The sequence below is a fragment of the Astyanax mexicanus genome, chromosome 5, assembly GCF_023375975.1.
Source record: "Astyanax mexicanus isolate ESR-SI-001 chromosome 5, AstMex3_surface, whole genome shotgun sequence".
Classification (NCBI taxonomy): Eukaryota; Metazoa; Chordata; class Actinopteri; order Characiformes; family Acestrorhamphidae; genus Astyanax; species Astyanax mexicanus.
This window is the reverse complement of record NC_064412.1, coordinates 32,808,255-32,830,000: the sequence shown is the minus strand read 5'-3', so window position 1 is coordinate 32,830,000 and position 21,746 is coordinate 32,808,255. Positions and strand designations below refer to the sequence as shown.

The 21,746-nt window shown below is 38.5% G+C and overlaps 1 protein-coding gene across 1 annotated transcript in view; it reads right to left on the bottom strand.

Moving 5' to 3' along the window:
• LOC125802176 (voltage-dependent T-type calcium channel subunit alpha-1I-like) overlaps nucleotides 1–16,194 on the bottom strand; it is an 85,877-nt gene extending 69,683 nt beyond the window's left edge. Inside the window, exon 1 of the mRNA XM_049479332.1 lies at nucleotides 15,384–16,194. The gene's annotated coding sequence lies outside the window, so the exon portion shown is untranslated. The remainder of the gene's footprint in view (nucleotides 1–15,383) is intronic.
• Nucleotides 16,195–21,746: the final 5,552 nt, after the last annotated feature.

Sequence of the window (21,746 nt, the reverse complement as noted above, 5' to 3'; positions counted from 1 at the left end):
ATTCCCCATTATTTACATGTTTAAGGCAATTTTTAAAGTAATTTTACTTTTACATTTTTTAAGTAAATTCCACTCAAAAACTTGAGCAAACCGGCTTGCTTAAAACAGTTAAGTAAACTCAACTTATCTGGTCTTACAGTATAACAAAAATAAAAAAAGTTAAATCAAATTCCCCTTTAGTTGTAATAACTTCTGATCTATGTTATGCTAAGTTTAGTTTTTAAGGCAATCGGTTTCCTCAAATTTTTAAGTAAATTCAACAGTGTTGACTTCTTTTGAGAAAATGGATAAACAATTAGGGGTTGGTGGTAGTGTACCTCTTGGTGAGAGACTGATGGCTCCTATTGCAGTCCTGACTTAAAGAATGTTGTATTATTTCTGATTAAATAAATAATCAGAAATAATATTAAGCATGATCAATACATTGTACAGTTTTACTTTATGATCTACAGGTAATCATTTTCAGGGACTCATATTAGGGGAGCGAATCTTTCAGGAATTTGATTTGATTCCAATTCCGATTCTGATTTTTGGGATCACAATTCGATTCAGAAACGATTTTCAATTCCGGATCATTAAAATGTAACCTAAAAAAAATTAAACACAGACGTCACAGTCTTTTTAACCATGTTGCATCGTGGCTACATTTTCAAAACTTAACCTTAAATATTAAACTTGCAGAACCTTAAATAATAAACATACGAATGGGTCCAGGAGTCACATGTAGGTGCAGGTCTATCAGCATTAATCAGAGCTCCTCCCACGTTATTCTTTGTTTCACTGTAGAGTTGTTTCAGGGTTTTTCAGCTTCTTTTAGCTTCTTCTTTTCGGGTGATTGTCGTATTTTCAAAGTACCTCAGTTTCATTTTAAACTGCTTTCAAACACTTGTGCTCATGCTAAGCTCTCTCTTTCCCAGGACATTGTAAAAGTTATTTTTAAACTGGAAATCTTTAAACAGGGTAGTATACCTCTTGGTGAGAGACCAAGTCATTGGTGAGGACCATAAAGAAGTGGATGAAGATAATTGATGGATGGATGGATGGATGGGTGGATGGGTGGATGCTTTAATTTACTCTTATAATTTCTCTTACCTTAACAATAAAACCAACCATTGACATTGCGGTTTATTTACTCTGTTAAAAAAATATGGATATATTGTATATTGGATAATAATTAGTTCTCTCCACTAAATGCATAGAAAGGTCCACCTGGACTGAGGTCAACTCTCACAGGGTCCACTCAGGTTTAGTCAATGACATCATTCCCTTTCTGTTATATAAGCATCTGGAAGTCTTCCTCATTGCAGTGCCTAAACCTGGCATCCCAAATATGGCTTTACACTCGGTTTTTAAACCAAATGGCTCAATTATCCCAAACACAAGGGACCAACACAAATAATAGCCTTCACCAATCAGTTAGGCTGATTAGAGTTACTGCGGCTGCCAGACTCATCAAACTCAGCTCACTCCCAACAACAGGAAAGCGCCAAAACACACACACACAAACACACACACACACATACACACTCACACACACACACACACACATACACATTCATACACACACAATGAAAGACTAGGGTTTGTTAAGTTCCCTATACTCACTATGGATGTCTTTGCTCCCTTTTAATCCAGTTCTAATGCATAGGGGATAAGTCACTTATATGCCACCCACATATACTATCGGTCAAAAGTTATAGAACACCCCTAATTTTTATTTGTCTAGTAGCAGTGCAGTTTAGCCCAGACAAGCTTTTTTTTCTCTTCTTATTAATGACTTTATTACTGCACTTCTTCACCTGTCAGACCTCTCATTCTTCTCTTCACTGCTGAAATGTTAAGCTGAGCTAAAGCTGTGCATGCCATGTGGATCAGCCAGACCTGACTCATCCTGTACCAGTGTTGGTTTACATTTTTAATAGTTACAGGAGTTTTCTGTGTTTCTGTGTCTTTTTCTACACTGCAAAAAAATCCACTGGCAAAAACTAGATAAAATCTATTTAAATTGAGACATAAATGCTTAAATTAAGCAAAAAAAAATAATCTGCCAATGGGGTAAGCAAAATTTTCTTATAAAGTATTCTTAAAATAAGCAATAACAAAGCCTCAAAATGAGTGAAGTTAGACTCAAATCAGGCAAAAATATTTTATTTTCTAGCTTCAATTTCTACACAAGTATCAGAATAACTTGACTGGTGACTTTTTGTGTTTATTTTGAATTCAGATTACTTAAAATAAGGTGAAAATTCTAAGTAAGGCTGAATAAGATAATTATTCCTGAAACAATCTTAAATGTACAATGCTTAGTAAGACTAAAAATTCTTATCAGAGCAAGAAATAAGATTTATTGCTTTGAAACTCGATAATTTCACTTGCTAAGGTTGTGTGAATGTGCAGTAATATTATCTGTCATAACACAGCTTTACTACAGACTACAAAAGGCAAATTCACATTTGTCCAATTCATTTGTAAAGCTTTTTTACCTCCTAAGACTCTTTTTTTATGGCATGCATTATTTTTATTTCTCTTTGCTATTTGGGCTAATTGGCACCAGATTAGCGTAAAAACAAAGAACTAACTTTTAACATTATGTAATTTCTGAGAACAATGATGTCCACATATGAGGACTTTAGTTCTATATTTCCCTGAACAGAGCTGCATTTTTTTTTTTTGCCTGAGCGCAAAAGAAAAGTAGACACAACAATTGTGCTCCTTTTAGCAATATGGCTCATTTAAAGAGATGCTTCAACACTAAGACATAACAAAATAAAAAACCTAAACATTTAGTGTATTTACTGTTCATTTAATTTTTTTAACAAAATGTAACACATTAAACGCGTCTTCTGCCACCACTAGGTGACAGTATAATGGCCTCATCGGAGGACACCAATATCTTAATAGCAGAATTTAGTGTTGTAGTCTAGACAACAGAAAAAATGTGACGCCAGGTCCTAGGACATTAAAATTTTGCTTTTCTTTATTTTTGTTCCCATTTTCTCCCAATTTGGCTATCCAATTTCCCCACCCCTTTGTGCATCTCCATCACCAATGCCTCCTGCGAACCCAGGAAGGTTTGGACGAGCGCATGCGTCCTCCAATACATGTGAATTCAGTCAGCCCTTTTTTCGAGCTGCTGCTGATGCATCATTGGCTGTGCGGCTAGCGCACTAGGAGAAAAGCGCCACCTTTGAGCGTAATAGCGTGAGAGCGCCATCTACCCACCCGGAGGGAGCATGTCCAATTTTGCTCCCTTTGGGCGCTGGCAGCTGATGGCAAGCTACATGAACGGGATTCGAACCGGCGACCTCCCGTTCATAGTGGCAGCGCAAAGGACCCTTGGACCATGTAGACAATATTCTACAAACCAATCAGAATCAGTTATAGTGAGACACTGCACACAGCTGTGATGACAGCAGGTGTAGATGTAGCAATGTTCTTTAATCCACTTACTAAAATGCGAAAATGTGAAACCAAAACTATCTGGAACCAAACATGCAGTGTAACAAACACATTAACCTTGATAACCTTGAAGTGTGAAAACACCTTTAAAAACGTGTTCAGTCCACCAATGTTACCTGCAAAAGAATCTATTTGCAGTGGATCACGGACAGGTCAGTGTCTTGCCGCTTCATGCAAACATGCGCACTCTGTGCACTCGATCCACTGTTCGTGTGTCATTTATCAGCTTATGCCCAGACGTTTCCTCTCATTGTAAAGCAAACAAGATGCCAGCATTATCTCACACACATTATACCGCAGTGCCAGAGAGTGCAGCGAGGGCAGCATCCAGACGGCCGAATTTGCCGGGAGATAAATTGATGTTAATCAGAATAAAATGTCCGTAATTTATTGGAAAACATCACATCCCCACGAACATCCCATTACTCTGCTTTAGGACCAACCTTATAGAACCTAATGGTTGCCAGGGCACATCATGCATCGCTCGCTTTCTTTTTTTCCGTGCTCTGTTCTTTCACATAGTCTATCAAACAAAAGCCCTTTTTTCTGTGTGATATTAGCATAGGGATCCTAGAATTGGCTTTATTTACACTGTTTTTCATTTTAAAAAGGGCGAGAGAGAAATAGACTGATAGATGAGAGAACCAGAGAGAGAGAGAGAGAGAGAAAACATATTGTTGATGTGCAATGAAAAACAAGTATGTCCAAAACAGCAATTTTACAGTAGAGAGAAAAAACCTTCTAAACGTTCAATAGAAGTCAATGTAAAAAGAGTTTATTTCAGGTCAATTTTAAAATTGGCACAGTGTAAGGAACAATATCTGTTCAAATTATGTAGAAAACCAAAAATCAACAAAAATTTTATCGGATAGTGGCAAGAAAACCCTTAGAAATTTTTTTTGCATAAATTTGCCATAAAATGTGATCTGATCTTCATGCAGGTCAAAGCTATTTACTAATATAACGCGACTAAAAAACGTACACAGAAACAAAGGTATGATTTTTCATGTGTTCATTGAGCACAACCATAAAACCATAAAAGTTCTAGAAGAAAAAGTATATAAATCCTTGTGTTATTAACCTCAAAAAATATAATTTAAAAGCCAAGAGTTAGAATCATCAAAGTCTTTCTAGTTTGGAGGTGTGGAATAGAATAATTAATAAAAAAAAAAACACTCAAATGTCAAAAAGGATGTGCATGTGTGAGCCAATGCCTCACCAAAAAGAGCTTTCAGAGGATCAACGGTTAAAAAAAATGTTGATTCCCATGGAAAAGCAAAGCAAACAGTCTACAAATGGAAACAATTTGGGACTGTGGCAACTCTTCCACAGAGGAAGTGATCACTCAGTTATAATTACCCCAAGAGCACAGCAGAGACTCATCCATGAGGTAAAAAAAAAACAACAACCTTGAGTGAAAGCACTATTTTTTTATCATTGAAGGCATTATTTGTACATGTTAATATCTGTGTTCATTAATGTACAATCCTCATTAATGTAAAAACCTTGAACAAACATTTTTCATAAGGCTGCTGCTTACTAAAAGAACATTGCTGCATGCCAGAAGTTTACAAAAGAACGCATTGACGCTCAACAATGGTACTGGCAAAATATGTTGTAGACCAATTAAACTACTTCTGCTCTACATAAGGCTTAAAAAACAAGGCAAATCACCATTAAATCATCATCTCAATCATAAAGTATGGTGGAGGGAACTTCATTATTTGAGCCTGCTTTGCTGTATTAGGGCCTGACCAGCTTATAATCATTAAGAGGAAGATGAATTCCCAAGTGTATCAACATTTTCTACAGGGTAATGAGAGTGAGAGTGTCTGTACGTCGGCTGAAACTACATAGAAGTTGGGTAATGCAACAGGACAATGACCCAAAACATTGGAGCGAGTCCACCACAGAATGGCTAAAGAAAACCACAAAAATCCAAGAAAATCCATACTTCTTGCAACTGTAGGAGAATTTTAGATTTAAAATCACAAACTGCAGTCTTTACTATCTTCCTTTATCCCTGGTCTTCAATGGTCAGGACCCCACGGAATATTTCTTATTGGTGGACCCTTCTCAGTCCATCAGTAAGATGCTGAGAGGTTTAAAACCTCCAGCAGTATTGCTGCAGTTCTTCTTCGAGTCCTTCAAACAAAAGCTCTTTTTTCTGCACAGGGATCTGTGAATTGGATTTATTTACACCATTTTCATCTTCGAGAGGGCAAGAGAGATAAATAGATTGATAGATGAGAAAGAGAGAGAAAGAGAGAGAGAGAATAAGAGACAGATTACAGTGATAAATGTGAGGCTGTCAGGCTTTGATATGCAGTAGCGTAATGCCTCTCAGTGGGAGGTACACCGTCGCATTCGGCTGACAGGTCGGTAAGGCTAGCTCTGATACACCATGAAACATATATAAAGCATTTGTCCCATTACCTGAAGCGACAGCATGGCTGTGGTTGGAACTGATTGCTTGTGTGTACTGCAGGAACTTGACCTTGTACTTGTCTGGCAGGGAACATGACAACCAAGGACTGTAATATGACACCTCCGTTTCTGGGCTTTTCTCGCAGTTACTGGGGCCTTGAAAATAAGAGCAAGGTCCTGAACACCAGTGGTGGTTATATACAGTAGGGGAGCCATTTTTCATATGTAGGATCAATACATCAAGGCAATCATAGTTTTGTCGTGAACTAATATATTTGCAAATATTTCAGGATGTTGTGCATCCCTCCAAACAAACAGAATGCATGTAAACATAACTGTTTTGATCATAGACTGTATATAGCTGGACAGAGCATCGTTTCTCAAAAGTGAAGCCACCACAGGTCGGGCGCCCCCTGCTGTTCGGCTGCAGAAAGCTGTGTAACCCCACCCATCCCCATAGGTTTCAATGGCAAAACAGACAATTTTCAATCACGTTTTTTTTCTAATATACTGTAATTCTAACTCCTAAATTTAAATACAGCAGCTAGTGTAACCTCTGCTTATATTGTTAAATTTTTATATCCCTGCAAAACTCAATCTTGGTCTGGTGTGGTTGTTGTAAAAGGGCTGGTTATGGGCGGGACCAATAACAGACCATCCGCTCCGCTCTGCAGCCTGTGACCTCGAGGCAGCCCTCAGGGGCGGGGTTATTTAAATGAGTAGGCTGTCTCTCCACAGTCAGACTCGGGTATCAGGATCGCCAACATGGCAGAAGATTTTGGCTTCATTTTCATTGAATGAATGAGAGGGGCGACACGGCGTCCATCTTTTTTACAGTCTCTGGTTTTTAATAGTACAGCACGTCCAAAGAAAGATGTCTCGTGGCACAACTTACCCCATGTATAGGGTAAGTTGAGCATATGAGCGGGGAAAGTTGAGCCATATCACTATCCCCCCTGACACACACTTGCCATCTCTACACCACCCTTCTCTTACCTTCTCCCTCCCTAAATAACAGTCACTTCTTTACATTCATGTGTATTTCTATTTATTATACACAACTAAACAGTTTAAATTTACTTTTATTATTACTGCATATTACTGCTAAACAGCTGTTTAAAAAAACAAACGTTTCAACATGAAAATACCTTAAAGTGCGCTTAGGAAGAGAACATTAACTGCTGTGTTTTTGGAAAGAAAACACTTGAACAATACTTTAAGAAATAAAGATCAGTCAATCTGAAACTACTATACTCTACTAGTATACTCAAGTGCATGCACAAAGACAATTAATGTGAAAAACGTTATGATGAAACTGGCTCTCATTGGGACCACCCCAAAAAGGAAGACCAGGAGATACCAGTTCAGCTTCAAAAAACACAAGTTAAGTTAACCCAAGTATTTTAGGGCACAAAATTTGGTTTGTTTAGCATTATTAAGTTTATTTTTGAGTGGTCTCGTATATGTGTTCCTTCATAATCTGGCTGACTTCAGTATAAATGTATTTTACCAAACTGAAAACCTCTGGAATATAATCAAGAGGAAGATGGATGATTATAAATCATTAAAACAAGCTGAACTGCTTGAATTTCTGCACCAGGAGTAAAGGCATAAAGTTATCCAAAAGCAGTGTGTAAGACTGGTGGAGGAGAACATGCCAAGATGCATCAAAACTGTGATAAAAAACCAGGTTTATTCCACCAAATATTGATTTCTGAACTCTTAAAACTTTATGAATATGAACTTGGAGGTCTGAAAGCTCTTTTTTTTAATTATTTCAGCCATTTCTTATTTTCTGCAAATAAATGCTCTAAATGACCATTTTTTGGGGGGATTTTGGAGAAATGTCTTAGTTAATAGAATAAAACATGAATGTTCTTTTTACTAATTTTAAACATATAGTACCTGCAAATAGAAAATCAGAGAAACTGATTCAGAAACTGAAGTGGTCTCTTCATTTTTCACATTCCATGCACTAACCCTTCTAAGATCTTGTGGACCCCAACTGGTCATAGCATCACCATGCAGTGTGCACTGTTGCATAACCGGTCACGTTCACCAGTATGTCAGCGTGTGACAGTATTGTGACAGATGATCCAGCCTTGCATTTATGGAACATCATGCCGAATTCCTGTGCCATTATGAAACATTTATAACTCCAATGCTTCTCTTACAAATGCCTTTTTAATGACTGCCTGAACGGGTAGCTGTTATAATTATTCCCACGGCTACAGACGCCACTGCGGCTAATTAAGCTAAATTAGCGGTGCAGTTCCGGCTGGTGTTCTGATTGCACACACCACCGTGTGCCCCCTACTGCTCTCCAGCCTGCCACACTATTCACCAAGCTGCTGAAAGAGCCAGTTGTTGATGCAGATGCTTTCTGACTCACAATAACTATGACCACTGAGCAGATCCCGTATCCACATAATTATTCTGCAGGAGCTCTGGAACTTCTTGCCTGCTGTAGAACTCTATCTGGTGCCTTCCAGCTGCTCACATTCAACAACTCCCTGTGACACATTCTAGATTTTAACCCGTTTAAACTCTCTCACTTAACTTCCAGGTGCTAAAATTCAAAAGCTGATTCTAGTGCCTTCCAAGTGTTAGAATTCATTTTGTGTTTAATTCTAGGTTTTAACATTCTTCAACTCTCTCTGGTGACTGCTAGATGCTCTAGAAGCTCTAGAAGTTCTTGTGGTGAATTCTAGAATAAAACATTCTGGAACTATTAGGTGCAACAATTCTAGACACTAAAACTTTTGGTGCATTCTAGATTCAAACATTCTGGAACTATGGGGTGCAACAATTCTAGATGCCAAAAGTTGTGGTGCCTTCTAGATTCAAACATTCTGGAACTATTGGGTGCAACAATTCTAGACGCTAAAAAACTTGTGGTGCATTCTAGATTCAAACATTCTGGAACTATTGGGTGCAACAATTCTAGATGCCAAAAGTTGTGGTGCCTTCTAGATTCAAACATTCTGGAACTATTGGGTGCAACAATTCTAGACGCTAAAAAACTTGTGGTGCATTCTAGATTCAAACATTCTGGAACTATTAGGTGCAACAATTCTAGACGCTAAAACTTTTGGTGCATTCTAGATTCAAATATTCTGGAACTATTGGGTGCAACAATTCTAGACGCTAAAAAAATTGTGGTGCATTCTAGATTCAAACATTCTGGAGCTATCAGGAGAAACGATTCTAGATGCCAAAACTTGTGGTGCATTCTAGATTCCATTGCCATTGAACAGCACATAACCTGAGTTTACATACTGTATGTAGATACACCGTACCTGACACTTATGGGTAAAAGCATTATTGTTGGTGTCACTCTACAACAGTGACCTCCATTTATTACAGCTATTGAAACTCATATGACTCAGCTCAGGCTAGCTATTATACCAGCAGTCAGTCTAATGCCTGCCATGGTATTTTTTTACACATGCCTTAATTAACAGCCAATGAAAGTGACATGTTAATGAGCCCACACATATGAATAAACAGTGCTTGAGTGGTCTGGGTTTCAAAATGTACCAAAAACGTCTGAATCAGAGACATAGAGTGTACTGTGAATATATACAAGCATAATTTATTTTTTATTTTTTTTAATAAAAACTGGAAAGGTTGTGCAACTACACAGTGATGGTGAATAAAGGAAGGGAGGACGTGCCCAATATAAAACCCAGTAACAGGCATCTTTTACACTGCATTTGTTGCATAAATAAAAATTGGAAAGATTGTACAGACAGTTACAAATAAGAATGAATAATGATGTGCATTGGCAAGAAGTTGCCAATATGAAATGTATCATTATACAAGTGTTACAATTAATTATACCACAGTAAGTTCCGACCCTGCAATGTGATTGGCTGAGAGGAGTTTTATGAGTGATAATATTAGCCGGTAATGCACTGTAACTGAAGCTCTCCATGTATTACTCCTTCACATACAGGTAACTTAGCACCGATGCAGCGCTTCCAAACCAAATACAAACCAAATGCGATTTCATTATACACCACTGGGAGACACTGGATTCCATAGATACAGTGCAGAAATGTCATGTCTCCAATAGGCACCCCTATCAATACATTTTATTAATTTTAAATCTGAATTTAAATCTAAATTTATTTCAGAAAAAACTATGATTGAACAGTTGTCTGAATACTTTTGCCTTTTGTCTGTAACATGTATGAGCACACACACACCAAACACACACAGTGTGATTTAGGTCATGGTCAGGCAGCCAGCTTATAAGGCATATCGATCCAGGCGGTCAAAAGAGAATGTGATTGAGCTTTTTAAAATTTATAAGAGCGCCAATCAGCTTTTCTAGCTGCAGCCGCCCACCAGCACCGGAGAAACATCTGCTCCTGCTCTGTTGTCCTACACACAACATGTTCCAGCAGAACCTGAGAAAGCATCGCTGAGAATTAGCAGGCATTTCTGAGGAACGCTAAGTTGCCTGCGTCTGAATGCGCTTCGTTTCTGCAGCTGAAATGCGTTAAACAAAGTTCTAACCCGCAGATTTAAGCCTTCTCCACCACACAAAAGGGGGATTTTGCATAACATGGCATGGCACAATACAATGCAGTGATAGGGATTAGTGGAACATGTTCAGCCTGCTTAGAGTCGCTTGGCTGCTAATACCAAATGGCCTTCATTGTTGATCAACGGACACAGTGTTCAGAAAGAGCTCTGCCACTGAAACTTTTCATTTACTGAACTCTGCACTGCAGCTCTGTAGCTTTTAACCTGCATGTTCTATAGTGGAGGACTGCAGCAAGAAGCAGGAGAGGAGCCAGCACTCTGTCTGGAGCAGTAGGACTGTAGAGGAAAGAGTAGACAGTCGGGAACTCCAGGTACAAGTGTAAAAAGTGTACTTCAGTATTACTATTACTTGAATCAATCAGGTTATCATATTTTTAATACTACAGAAATGTAGGATCCATTATTTTTTGCATGGTTCTCTCACTTTGTAATGTTTTAGATCATCAAACTATTTTAAATATAAGTCAAAGACAACACAATTAAACCCAAAATGCAGTTTTTAAATTGAAGGTTTTCATCCCCCCCAGCTGAGTTCAATGTCTCAAGCCACACCCAGGCCTGATCACTGCCACACCTGTTCTCAACCAAGAAATCACTGAATCACTAATTGTTATCATTTCAACAATATATTTTAAATCACTGATCAAAACATCAATAACAGTTTGTAGCATTTGGATATATAATGCACCCAATATACTGTATATATATATATATATTGTGACCGGCCCCGGGGTTTAGGGGCGTGGTCACTGTGACCCGGCAGCAGGAAGCACACAGAGATACACAGACACGGGGAGTAAAGTACCTTTATTTGGTTATAAATGCCCTCCACCACACCCAAAAGAACTTGAAAGAACATAAATACAGCCCAATGGGGCTCTAGAGTTCACTGGTTCACTTAGACTTTGTTTTTAGAGTCCGTGCAGCCTCAGCTCTCAGCTCCCCAGTCAAGAGTCCTTTCTGAATGAGGGCTGAGGATGGGGTTTTATGCCTGTCCCAGCTGGTGGCTTAAACAGTGCTGATGCCGCTCAGCTGGGTCAGACAGGGCTGGGCGTTCTGGCGTGGGGCGGACCCTCAGCTCCCCCACCTCCTCACGCCACTATATATATATATATATATATATATATTGGCTTGGTGTGACTACTGCGCTTGCGCACATCTGCTAATCGAGGGGGGCTTGAGCTTTCAGTCTTATTACAAACAGTGGCTGGTCTTCTCATTGATAACATCTCCAACTAAATTAAAACAAATTCATTCATTATCACCTTTACAAGTGATGATTGAGTATTTCTGAATTAGTGCATGAGTGGTCTTTCTAATATTTAGTCAACATAAAGCCACACACTAAACAAAGAACAAATTGTAACTTGTTCTTATAGCCTTCAACACTGAGGCCAAGCAAGCACAATTTATACATTTCAAGAATGCCCATAGTAAAAAGTAGATTGGGGAGAAAGACTACAAAGTAAGGGGTAAATAAAGGAATTGAAGACGTGTGCACTACTTAACATAGTGACAGGCAGCTCAAAAGTCCCCCAGCCACTCCATAATATAAAATACTGCAGAACAAAAAAGTTCTATTTATTATTTACCCTCTTGGCCCGCCAGCTGGCAAAGGCATTTTAACAGGTTAAGGCCTTTTGCTTCAGGGTGACAAGGCATGGCTAACCCTACCCTCTGGAGTTTTCACTCCAAGTTGAAATATGTCAAGAGAACAATTTCATGGTTGTGTACAAGAATAGCTTAATGGCAGTAAAATGACAGTACTATTTACAAAATGTAGTTCTCTCTGATATAAAACTGATCATTTCTGCCCAAGGCCACATAAACTCCGGGGGGACGGATATTGAGACAGCTGTCCTTGTAGGGACCCACACACTCAGGGTGCCACTACATTCACCAAGGTTGAAAGACAAACCTTCACTTCGACTTTACAAGGGTTCTGGAGCGATGTGTATATTAGGTATTGATTGAATGTGGAGCATAGCTCTTTCAGCCATCCATCTTACAGCCTACTGTACAGATATTACAACAATGTACCGTGAAATATCTCAGCGATCAGGAGCAATCCATCTTCAGATGTCACAGCTAGCGTCGTGTATGTTGGTCAGATGAACAGGATTCCAGGACTGTAAGAGACTATAGGCTGGTTTTTACTATTTTCTTACTTCAGATGTAGTGAAGTAGGAAATATGAGGCTTCCAGAGTTTCCTTTTTCAGTTTTGCGATGAAGCTACGAGATTAATATAGTGGTCAAGTAAAGTTTGGAATACTTAAGCCTTTTAAATGATGGAGTTAGTTGTCTGCCCAACCCCCAGTAAGGTGTATAAAAGTCAATAAGGTAAAAAAAAAACCCAGGGTGACTTCAAAGCAACTGAAGGCCCCCCTTACATTGGCTAATGTTGGCTAAGTTTCATGAATCCACCATCAGAACAACAATCAACAACAATGGTGTACAAGCCACTGTACTCCCAAAAGAAAATGTCTGCTTGTCTGCAGTTTGCTAAAGATCATGTGGAAAATCCACAAGGACATTGAAAGAATGCTTTTTAAATTGATGAGACCAAAATAAAACATTTTGGTTTAACCCTCCTGTTATGTTCATTTGTCAGGAACAGCAATGGTGTTCCCGGGGTCAGTTTGATCCGGTGCATGTTTAATTATCCAATTAATATCTAAAATAATAATTATACAAAATAATAATTATTCAAAAAAAAAAATTCAAACAAGCAGTGTGAATATTTTATTACTAACTACATTGCTAATTATTCTATCAATATTTAGTGCAATGATATTCTTTACCTCTAAAATGTAATGGGTCAATCAGGGTAATCACTCGTTTTTTTTTTTTGTTTGTTTCACTACTTTACTACTTTTGAAAGACCAACATATTACACATAATAGCTTTACATAGCATTAAAACATAACATTGAATTTTGTTTTAGTTTTTGTTCATTGCAAGGGGTTATATGTTGATAACAATCATTAAGGACAGCAAAAAAAAGTTTTATACTGAAAAAAAAATACTTTTAACTATTTTTCTTAGATCTTCAAACTTTTAAACGGGTCAATTTGACCCGTGACATTTACAGGAGGGTTAAATAAAAAGCGTAATGTTTGGAGAAAGGAAAACATTGCATTCCAGCATAAGAACCTCATTCCATCTGTGAAACATGGTAGTATCATCATGGTTTGGGCCTGTTTAGTATGGATTGCCACCACTGATGGGATTTTTAATCATGAATTATATTAGAGAATTCCAAAGGAAAATGTCAGAATATCTGTCCATGAACTTTGGTCCTGATCTTAGTCCAATAAAAAATGTAGTGGAAGGACCTAAATAGAGAAGTTAATGTGAAGAAACCCACCAACATCCCAAAGTTAAAGCTGTTCTGTATGGAGGAATGGGACAAATATATGATTAAAGCCGATTTGTAGGACTGATCAACAGTTACTGAGACGTTTAGATGCAGGTATTGCTGTAAAGGGGGGTCACCAGATACCACATACCTAAAGCAAAGGTTCACATATGTTTGCCAGTTACAAATATGCTCTATTGCTCAATAATGCACAATAATTTGAATTAAAAAAAAAACTAGAAAACTGCCTAAGAGTCAAATTACTATCGTGCGTTTTCTCAGAGGCTTATCTAATCAAATCTAATCAAAGATGAAAGAAAAAAAAAATATCCAAAAGGCTCCCAAAAGAGAATACGATGTCATATTTTATGCCGCAGCAGGTTTTCCGAAATAAAGGGCAACAGCAAGAAATTCTTGCCCAATTCTTAAAAATAAACATGTATAGCTAAGTCAGACTGATCTGAACTTTCCTGAACATTCCATGTTGTACCGTAAGTGGCCTTTTCCCTTTTAATCTGATAAGAGCCAGAGCCACAAGCCTTTGTTGTAACCACGTCACAGGCTCTGATAGTGTCTCCATCATCCACATGGAACCTGTTGATCTTTTAGTCTTCACAGCTTTTTTTTTTTAATGGCATCAATCCTCAGCCATTCAACTGTAGATTCTACACTAATTGGTTGGCATTTGAGCATTGAGTGCCTTTGAAAACAATCTGTCTGAAAACATCTCTCTCTCTCTTTCTCTCTCATTCTCTCCCCTTCTGTTGCTTTGTGGAAAGCTCCTCTCGAGGTGCATGACTCAACGCTGCTTCTAAAGCACTGGGCCGTGGAGCTGCCTTCCACCGAGGCCTTTTTTTTCCTTCACATCCTGGGAATTAAATCGGAGGTATAAATAGCACCTTGCCATGTCAAGGCATCATCCTCATCATCAGCATCACCATCATCAATAAAGCTCATTACAACTTAAAGAGCGCCCTCTTGTGGTCACTGCGTTCAGTACAACTTTTTTTCCCCCCAATCTCTATTCTTTTGCGCACCAGCGTTGACCACAAAGCGCATCTATCTTCAGATCTGCACATCTCCAGATTGATTTTAGCTTTTTTTCTTTTCCAGTTTAGAATTTTCGGGAAAATGCAGTATTTGGTAATGTTGGGAGGTAGATTTTTTTTAGCATTGCATTTATACATTTGTGTGCTACTTTTTGAAATGTAAATGTTTTTTTTTTTTTTTTTTTTTTTTTTTTTTTTATGGTACTATTAGGAAAATGCAAACACATACACACAAGCGCGCCCGTGCACACACACACAGAAACACGCGCGCACACCTGCAAAACCAATCAACCAATTGATTAGTGACTCATGCATTCAGACTATATAGAGGCGTTAGAGTGTGAGCACGCGCATTTAAGGGAATCCTACGTTCTACAGTTTAGGAATACGTGCGTGTGCGTTTTTTTTTTTCTTTCTTTTGCGCACGTTGATATACGTGCAAATGCATGTCCAAAAGTGTGTAAAAGCTTGTGTAAACAACCTCAGAATAACGTCGCTGCGCGTGCAACCAACTTCCACACTCCCGCTCACTCACCTGTGCCGGAGCAGAGCGCGCGCGTTGCCTCGCGCCTCCGTGCCCCCCCTCAGCAGGGCGAAGCGCAGCACCAGCGCAACACCATCAGAGCGCGCGCTCCCGCGGCGCAGAGGCGAGCGTGTTGTCCGCGAGCGATATCATCCCGCTTAGGCGCGCGCAGATCCACATCCACATGCCGCGCGCTGGGCGGCGGGCGAGCTGTTCAGGCTTGTTACGCGCCCGCGCACCCAAATGCGCATCCGCTCAGAGCGGCTGTCTCGTGCACCAGAAAAAAAAAAATAATGCGTTTCTTCAAGTTGTAGAAAATACTCAGAAAACTGTAGAACAAGCTCGAGGACGGCGGAGATGTAGTACAGATGTTGGAGCTGCACGCGCGACGGCGAAAAAAAAAAGAAACGTATGTAAAAGCTGTTGCATCCGGCAACCAAGATCTCCTTCTGCCCCTTCTTCCCCTCCCCACAGCAGTATCACCCGGGCGCGCGCGCGCACGGTCCCTCCGCGTAGAGACGGTCCGATGACACGCGCGAGCCCCACACTCTTCTCTCCAGCCCCCCTCGATGCGCCGCTCCGCGCCTCTAGGACGCCCGTCTGACTGACCGTTCCTGGAAAGCAGAGCTGATCCGCACGAGCAGCCGCGAAGACAACAGCGCGCGCACTCCTGCACTCCTCCTCCTCTTCTTCCTCCTCCTGCCGATCCCCGTCTCCTGCCAAGCGCTCGACTGCGCTGCGCACGTGTGGACTCGCGGACAGGAGAGAGGGAGAGAGAGAGAAAGAGAGAGAGAGAGAGAGAGAGAGAGAGAGAGAGAGAGAGAGAGAGAGAGAGAGAGAGAGAAGAAAAGAAAGCGGTAGATAGCAAACAAATGAGTAAACAGGAGAGACTGAGATAAAAAGAGAGATGGAGATAGTGAGAGAAGTGAAGAGAGGGAACCAGAGAAGTGAGAGAAAAAAGAAAACGAGAGATAGCAAATAAATGAGTAAATAGGAGACAAGGGAGAAGAGATTGAATGAGAGAGAGAAATGGGAGAGAGAGAAAGAAGCAGTAGATATCGAACAAATGTGTGGGCAGGACAGAGAGATGGAGACAGAGAAAAAGGGGAGATAATGCTGAGAGAGAAGGGAGAGAAAGAACAGAAAAAGGAAATAGATAGATAGCAAATAAATAAGAAAGTAGAAGAGAGAAAAAGAAAGATGGAGACATAGTGAAAGAGAGAATATAGAAAGGGAGAGAAAAGAAAACAGTATAGCGAACAAATGAATAAGCAAAAGAGAGAGAAAAAGAGAGCAGGAAAGAAAGGGGGAGAAAAGAGAATGGAAAATAAAGAGGGTGTGAGAAAGATATGCAGTGAGCAAGCATGTGAGTGAAAGAGAAAGAAAAAGTGTGAGAGAGAGAGAGAGAGAAGGGGGAGAAAAAGGAAAGAGGTAAATACTGAACAAATAAATAAGTAGGAGAGAATGAGACAGCGATAGAGATAGTGAGAGAGACAGAGAAAGAAGTAGTATATAGCAAACAAATACAAAAGTAGAAGTGAGAAAAAGAAAGAAATACAGAAAGAAAAGTGGAGAGAAGTGAAAAAAGAAAAAGAGAGGAAGATAGAGTCGTAAAGAGAGAGATTGAGAGAAAGAAAGGAAAGGGAGAGAAAAGAAAGTGATAGATAGCAAACAAATGAGTAAATAGAAGAGAGAGAGAAAGAGAGCAGGAATGAAAGAAAGAGGGAGAAACAGTTTGGAAAAGAAAGAGTTTGTGAGTGACAGACAGTGGGCAAGGGAGTGAGAGAGAGAGAAAAGAAAGCAGTAGATAAAGAAACAATGAGTAAGTAGGAGAAAAAAGAGATAGAATGAGAGAGATGCGGAAGAGAGAGAGAGAATGAGAGAAAGAAAAGAAAAGAAAAGGGAGAGAATAGAAAGAGACAAATAGCGAACAAATGAGTAAGTAGAAGAGAGAGAAAAAGAGGGCAATAAAAAACAAAAGAGAGACAAACTGTGAGCAAGCAAGTGATTAATAAAGAGAATGAGAGAGATAGCAAGTGAGTATGCGAGAAGAGAGAGAAGCAAAGAGAAAGAGAGAAAGGAAGAAAGAATGAGTAAGAGACAGTGAATGACCAAAAATAGTAAGAGACAAAAAGTGAGAGGTAACCAAAGTGTCCAGACAGAAGAAGAAGTAGAAAGAGAGAGAGAGAGAGAGAGAAAGAAAGAACGTGATAGAAAGTTAACAAATGATTCCGAGTAGGACTGCAAGATAGTGGAAGATTGTGAATAAAAAATTGTGATATTATGTAGTTCTGTGATATACCTGGAGATACAGGTAATACAGATTTTTAAATTAATAAAGGATATTATGATATTAATAATGCACTCCAAAAACTCCAAAACTTTAGCAAAACTTAGAGCAACTACACATTTTACATTGAGTCATAAATAAAACTGAGAGAGAGAAGAAAGAGATAGATAGTGAACAAATTAGTAAGTTGTAGAGAAAGAAAGAGAGACTGAAAAAGAACTTTTTTTGCGTAAGACAATTTGGTTTCCCTTCCAATTAATCCATCTTTCAATAAATCCTGCATTCATAATACATTATGAATCTTTTAATAATGCATTACACTGCTTGTATAATAACTTATAAGTACTTACAGCAACACACATAACATTTTGTTTTACAAGTACAAGTGTGTATCATAACAGGTTTCATAATGTCTTATAATAATATGTATATGGTTCCAATTTTAATATGTACATGCATTTCTAGTTTGAACCTGTTTTTCGCAGTTTGCCAAAAAGCAAGTCAATTCTCTATTAAAACAACTTCAAATAAATAATTTAACTTAAATAATATTTTTTACTTCATTTCAGAGGTTATAACACCACATCAGATCACTCCTCCTGGAGTTTTTCTGTCACTAAGTCTCACACTTTTCCCATTGGCTCCCGTCTCTTACACTATTACACTATCACATGTAAAGGGCGTGACCTCTCTCACCATCATTGTGAAGTTGTTCCCCTCAGGGTATCTTCTCTTAGCTACTGAGGAAAGTTTTATATAATGGTTAAATGCTTGAATGCAGTGTTGTTGGTTGTTAGAGCAAGTTGTTATAGCATAGTTGTTTAGCAGCACAGTTAAATTGCTTTTACTTAAGAAATGAAAGCCTGATTAGAGACTTTGAAAGTTTGTCCAGCTTCAACTGTTACTTAATATTAGAATATTAACTCGTTTTAAATTATTCTAACATAATTTAGTAGGTTTTATATTTGTGCCTATAGAAAATACATAAATAAATAATGCGTTTTGGCTGAAAAGGAAATTACAGAAAGTTTATAAAATTAACTAACAGAATTCCAATTATTTAACTGGTTCATTCAAAGGTAAAATTATACATTGCTATAGCAGAAAATAATCCGTTAATCAAGATTTTTAAGAAAGTGTAAACAAAAAAAAATTGAAAAAGGATATTTTTTATAAATCATCTTTTTTCTTTGTTTTAAAGAACTTTTTGGTACTTGGGTTAAATGATATATTGATTGATTTTTAATCAAAATGTTAGATTCTAATGAAATCATAAATATAAATCATGAAAAAACATATATATTTAGGTGTAACAAATAAGAGCAATTTTTTTTTACTCTTTTTATAAGGTTACATACTTGTATTTGATAATGTTAGTGCATACAGTATGAGGTATTTTACAGGCTTATGACAATCATAAGTTATGCATTATGAATACAGGCTTCATAGGAAGTTGTACAGACTAACATTTTACATCGCTCAATGTGTCAATGTGTGTATGCGCGCATTCCCATCTCAATGCGGTTGTGCACCTTAATTCCAAGACATCTGGTGAGTCTGTGAGGCACCAGAGCTCACAAACATCTCGACACACACTGCACACTGTGTCCAGCCTGCAGCCTCTATATAAAACACTGGATAGACTGTTTTGGCTGGAGAGTTTGTGGCTTCCTTCAGCAGCACTGCAGCTCTCTAAACACACTGTTAAAATGATTTGTAGAAGAGTTGTTCACACACACACACACATACACAAACACACACACACAAACTGTACAAAAGATTCCTTACCTAAAAATGTAAACTCATTGAGTTTAGTTCTAAGTTAATATAATATGTTAATATTACAGACGCAACTGGTGACGTCATCAGAGCAACACTCACAGCAGACTTGGCAAAAGAGTAAAAGTAGAAAAAGGACCCCGAAAAAAAGACTCTAAATCATGATTAGTGCCGAGTTCAGCACTGATTCAGCACCGCGGACAGCGGCTGCAGAGCGAGGCCTCTGGACTTCAGCTCTCGATTCTTATCAGGGATTTAAATTGGAATCCTGGAAGCCGCAGCGCTGCAGAGCTCGCCGTTCGTCCTGCTCGATCAGCTCAGCAAGCGCTCAGCAATTAAATGTTAAGTTGAATGGAGGGCGGCATTAGAGGAGCCATTAAACTATTAGCCAAAATTCAAGACGTATTATTCATGTGTGCATATTTGAGTTTTAATGACACATTCGAGAATATTTGAATTTTACTCAATAAGAAATGACTTCTCACTAATTGAAAGCTTGGCAAGCGTAATGAAGGATTAATAACTTGACATGAATTGTAATGCTTGTAAGAACAAATTCTGATGTGTAATTTATGAAGGCTTCAATGGGGCTCAGTTGGCTTCATATGATGGCGTCAATTTGTGTTGTACCACTACTTTTGCTCTAAAACAAATATTTTATTATTAAAAAAAAACAATAAATATTATCATTCTTACAACATTCTGGTAATATTTTATTTTGATAGAGCATTTTAGAGGATTTGTTTCAACTAAATGTCTATTAAACTCTCTTTACAAGCTAAACCTAACCCTAACAATGATCCTAATTCTAACCAGAACCCTAACCTAAAACTTAAACATTGGCCCTGATCCTAACCCTAACCTCAAACCAAAAACTAAACCTAACCCTAAACTTAAACATTGGCCCTGATCCTAACCTCAAGCCAACAGCATTTTAGAGGATTTGTTTCAACTAAATGTCTATTAAACTCTCTTTACAAGCTAAACCTAACCCTAACAATGATCCTAATTCTAACCAGAACCCTAACCTAAAACTTAAACATTGGCCCTGATCCTAACCCTAACCTCAAACCAAAAACTAAACCTAACCCTAAACTTAAACATTGGCCCTGATCCTAACCTCAAGCCAACAGCATTTTAGAGGATTTGTTTCAACTAAATGTCTATTAAACTCTCTTTACAAGCTAAACCTAAACCTAACAATTGTCCTGATCCTAATCAGAACCCTATTTTAAAACCTAAACATTGGCCCTGATCCTAAAATGAACCCTAATCTAAAACCTAAACATTGGCACTGATCCTAACCCTAACTTCAAACCAAAAGCTAAACCTAACCCTAAACCTAAACATTGACCCTGATCCTAACCTTAACTTCAAACCAAAAGCTAAACCTAACCCTAAACCTAAACATTGACCCTGATCCTAACCTTAACTTCAAACCAAAAGCTAAACCTAACCCTAAACCTAAACATTGACCCTGATCCCAACCTTAACTTCAAACCAAAAGCTAAACCTAAACCTAAACATTGGCCCTGATCCTGATCCTAACCTTAATCCAACAGCTAAACCTAAACCTAACAACTGTCCTGATTCTAAAAGGAACTCTAACCCTAAACCTAGACATTGGCCCTGATCCTAAAATTAACCCTAAACTAAAACCTAAACATTGGCCCTGATCCTAACCCTAACGTCAAACCAAAAGCTAAACCTAAACCTAAACATTGGCCCTGATCCTGATCCTAGCCTCAATCCAACAGCTAAACCTAAAACTAACAACTGTCCTGATTCTAAAAGGAACCCTAATCTAAAACCTAAACATTGGCCTTGATCCTAACCCTAACCTCAATCCAAAAGCTAAACCTAACCCTAAACCTAAAAATTGGCCTTGATCCCAGCTCTAACTCCACCCAAAAGGTAAACCTAACATAAAACCTAAACATAAGCCCCAATCCAAACCTCAAACCAAAAGCTAAACCTAACCCTAACCTAGTATTTTTTTTTTTACCCTGGTTGGAAATTAGCATATGCTAAGCTTTGCTGTTCTTCACTACACTGCATGGCTCCTATGAGCTGCCAACATTGTCCTAATCCAGCCAATCAGAGCAGAGTTTATTTATTTATTTAACAAGCCAACAACCATAAAAGGACAACTAGATTAGCATGCTTAATTCTTAGGCAAACTAACAGGGTGCTAAACAGGTGAATAGAGTGATAAAACCTTTAGAAATCACAAGTTAAGAGCTAAAGAGATAAAAGCCACTTACTGGAGGTTTACTACACAATTCCTCATGTGTTCTTTAATAGTC